Here is a 4,726-nt window from a genome sequence, read left to right as displayed (position 1 = left end):
ACTAAAACTTGACTGACTAAGCTCTTCAACTAACTCAAAATTATCAAATATAACAATAGTTAACAACAATAAAAATGTTGCTCCATTCCCTCCTTCATTAATTTCTCTTTATTTTCTGATACAGTGAATCATAACCTGCTCCAGAATAATCTCTGGTGTTGGCTTTCAATACATAGAACTTGCTTGATTCATCCCTTATTTTTGCTGAACTCAAAAATTATGTAATTTAATTTAGAAAAAACCTCAGGCACAGGTAGCTAGATGGCGCAGTGAATAGAGCACTGACCCTGGTGTCCAGAGGACCTGAGTTGAAATCCAGCCTCAGGCATTTAAAACTAGCCATGTGACCTTGGGCAAGTCACTTAACCCCATATGCCCTATCTTCCCCCCTGCAAAAAAAAAAAAAGGCTTCAGGGGACATTTATTTCTGGCCATACCTAAAAAAAAAATTATTCCTTGTGCCACATAATCAAATAGTTATCTGGGCATTCTGTGAAGATTCCTCTTGAAAAGAGCACCTTCACCTTGCTCTTTATAAGGAAAAGTCTTATTATATGTACCTTTTTTGAGAAAGAATCATGAAATTTACATATAGGATATGAAAATTATACTGAACCACAGAATCACCATGATAGTATTCTATTGAGGTGTGGTGAATAAAACATCGAATTTACTTGCAAAAAAAGAAGACAAGAAGAAGAAGAAAAAGAAGAAGAAGAAGCAGAAAAGGAAGAGGAAGAAGGAGGAGGAGGAGGAGGAGAAGAAGAGGAGGAGGAAGAAGAGGAGGTGAAGGGGAGAAGGAGGAGGAGCTTCCTACAGCAGCCACTCCTACTTTGGGGTAGTTCCAATTGTTAGGAACTTTTGTTTGTTTTCCTTCTCTTTTGGACACAGAGCTTAAATGTGCATTTTTGCAATTTCCAAGACACAATCCATTTTTCCTAGTTACACACCCTGGGAGCAAGCCAAATAAGTCTACCATCCCGTCTTCCACATCACATCCCTTCAGATATTTGAAGATGGCTCTCATATTCTCTCTGAATCTTTTCTTCTCCAAAATAACTACACCCTTCTTTGATCTTGATGGTGAACAAACTTGCAGCACTTCACCATGTTGATTGCCCTCCTTAGGAGATTCTGGAACTCCTCAATGTTGTTCTTAAGTTATGGTGCCTTGATCTGAATACAATATCCCCAGAGATTGAACCACAGGAGAACACAACAAGATTATCATCTATTTTTTTTTCTGGCTACTGTGGTTACTAGTGGTTACTATGCCATTCAATGCAACCTAAGATTTATTTTGCTTTCCTAGATATTTGATGGTGATTGCAAGCAAGCTATACACTTGGTGATTGTTACAGGTAGTACTTGAGATGCTTCAGAAGTTTAATATGCCCAGTTCAAGTCTATATCATATTTTCTCTAAGTCTATAGGAAACACAACGTCATACTAATTAATACATCTAAGTATACCCAGGGCATAGCATAGCACCTTGTATAGAGTAGGTGTTTAATGTATGTTTATTGATGGATTCTTTTATTTTATATATGAATACCTTTTCAGAATGAATAATTGTCTCACTTGTTCAAGCATGACATCCCCATTATTTTTATTTGATAAGGCAGCTCATCCATTAGTCAAATGCTATAAATCTTACAGAGTGGAACTATTTTGGATAGATGCACAGCAGGGCAGCTGCTCTCTATTACCTGATACAAAGTTTAACAAAGAGTATAACATGTTTTGAAAATTGTTTCTAACCCTTAAAAAGGAATAGTAAATTTTTTCTTGAGCAAAGATAGAAACTATCATTCAGTTAAAAAATGGTAGCTAAGAAAATATATTAGGAAAAGAAGGACCAGAATTTAGCATTCCTCTTGATAACAAGTATGAATAGTGGTCTCCCAATATTTAAGAGTAATTATTTAAAAGTGATTATAACAACCCTGGAAACATAGGAAGGAAATAAGTATAACTGGCTCCATTTTACAAATACCAGTTACAGAAGAGAAAGTGACAACCAGAGTCAATGTGGATAAGAACAGTCCATGTTTTTATAGTTCCTTGAGTTTGAAAAAGTGATATCTTTATAGCCCTGTGATGTATATAGAGTAATTATTATCATCTTTACTTTTGAATTGAGGAAATTGAGTCTCAGAGTTGGGTGGTGGATGAATTACCCTAAGTCTATAAAAAGAAACTTTTTTTTTTCCAGTTCTTTTTCCATACTACCTTTCCATCATTGTTTAATGGATGACATAGAGTTAAGCACTATAAAATCATTAGGTTAGCACTGAGTTCATTTTGAGTTTGAGTAAAGGGATGGGATTTCAGGAAATCTCAACAGACCGTGAATAATTGTACATAAGATGAGGTTAAGTATAGCAAAAATCCTGATCCCAAAGGACTCACGTAAGTTTGTTAAAAACAATCTTCATTAACCAACTGTCTGTGATTATGTACAATTATTCTATGGTATTGACTTCCAGTCACTATCAATTTAGTTAAATTTCAATAGGAATTAAACACACAAGGCCCTATTATTCCTAATTTCATCTAAATCATCCTACTTTTTAGTAACTCATTTTTTAAAGGCAAGACATAAATAAAGCAGGTAGTGGTACAGTTGAAATAGTGTTGTAAGACATGAGTTCAAATCCTGACTTCCTAGTTCTGTGTCCTTAAGTAAAATACTCTCAGCCTCAATTTCCTCATCTGTAAAATGGATAAAACTGTAGCACTTACCTCCTAGGGATGTTGTGAAGGTAAAATGAGATATTTATATTTGTAAAGTATCTAGGTTTACTTTATTAGTTGTATAGTTCTTCCTTCTCAATCAATCAATCAACAAGTTTTTATTAAGCACTTACCATCTGCCAGAAAGAAAAAAAATTAAACAGTCTTTGTCCTCAAGGGGCTTACATTCCAACAGACAAGACAATATGTATATGAAGAAACATATACAGTGTAATGAAAATATATACAAAAATATAAAATGGTTAAGCAAAGGGAGTTAGAGAGGGAGGGCACATAAAATAGAGGTATTCTAGGAGATGGAGGTGGAGATAAAATACATTCCAGTCATGAGGCACTGACATTGTCATGGAGATGGGAGATGGCATATCCTGTGAAGAACAGAGAAGAGGTCAGTTTGGGTGAATCACAAATTACAAGAAGGAAAATGATACATAATGAGACTGTTAATATGGTTTGGGAACAGGTTACATATGACTTTAAATCTAAATAGAGGAGTTCATGTTTTATTTTCTAGGCAATAGGAAGCCAATGTAATTGATTGAGTAAGAAAGATGCATGGTCAGATCCTCACTTAAGGAAAATTACTAGGGAAGCAATGTGTTCAATGGCCTGAAGGGGTAAGATACTTGAGACAGGGAAAACATTTAGGAAGAAATTGTAGTAATGTAGATGAGAAATAATAAAAGGTCTAAACTACATGGTAACCCTGTGAGTGGAGAGAAGGCCAGATTGAGAAATATTATACAGGTAGAAATGTGAAGATTTGGCCACTGTTTGGATATGTGGGATGAGGGAAAGTGAAACATCAAGGAAGTTATGAACCCTGGAAAGTGGGAAGACAGTAATGCCTTTAAAAGTACTAGGGAAGTTGGGAAGAGAGTAGAGTTTGGGGAAAAAAACAATGAGTTCAATTTTATATATATTAAGTTTAAGGTGTTTCTGGGGCATCCAGTTTAAAATGTTCAAGAATTGATTATTGATGAAGTGCTAAAGATCTAGGGAGAGGAGTCTGGGGATGAAGATGAGATAGATAGATAGATAGATAGATAGATAGATAGATGATAGATAAATAGATAGATAGATCGATAGATAGATAGATAGATCGATAGATGATAGATAGATAGATAGATCGATAGATAGATGATAGATAAATAGATAGATAGATAGATAGATAGATAGATAGATAGATCGATAGATGATAGATCGATAGATGATAGATAGATCGATAGATGATAGATAGATAGATAGATAGATAGATAGATAGATAGATAGATAGATAGATAGATAGAATGCTTAAAATGGCATTTGGGGGGATAAGGGATCAGGGAGAGATAAAAAAAGTGCTTTGCTGAGGTTGGATAACATGCATTTGAAATGTACTCAGTCAATATGGTTTTAAGGTGAAACAGACAGATGAATGGATGGAAAGATAGAATTGGAAAGAAATGTGTGTGACGGTGCATGTGAAAAATATTAAAAGAGTTAATAGATATAATCATGGAAGCTAGTGAAGTCACTCAGAGAATAAGTTAAAGAAGAGAAGAGGTCTTAGGACAGAACCTTGGGGAACATCTATAGCTTAGGGGGAAAATTATATAGATTCTGAGTCAGCAAATGTCCTAGACCTACAGGAAGAAGGATAAGAAGGAGAGAGTTGTTTTACAAAAATCCATGAAAAAAAAAAGATCATCCAGGAGGAGAGGGTGGTTAAAAGTATCAAATGCAGCACATAGGTTGAGAAACATTATGACTGAAAAAAGACAATCAGATAAAACAATTAAGAGATAATAAGAACATTGGAGAGAGCTCTTTCAGTTGAGAAATAATGTCAGAAGCCAGGAAGTGATTTCAGATAATATAGACATCTGGCTGAGAAAGGGCGGGAAGATACAGGATAATAGCTTGATAAGATTGTAAGATCTAGGTTTATTTTTATAGAATGGGAAAGATTTGGACATTTTTGAAAGT

Source organism: Petaurus breviceps, unplaced genomic scaffold (genome assembly GCF_028583685.1).
Source record: "Petaurus breviceps papuanus isolate PSGF00001 unplaced genomic scaffold, PetGlider_PUasm1.0 126, whole genome shotgun sequence".
Taxonomy (NCBI): Eukaryota; Metazoa; Chordata; class Mammalia; order Diprotodontia; family Petauridae; genus Petaurus; species Petaurus breviceps.
This window is presented reverse-complemented; position numbering follows the sequence as displayed.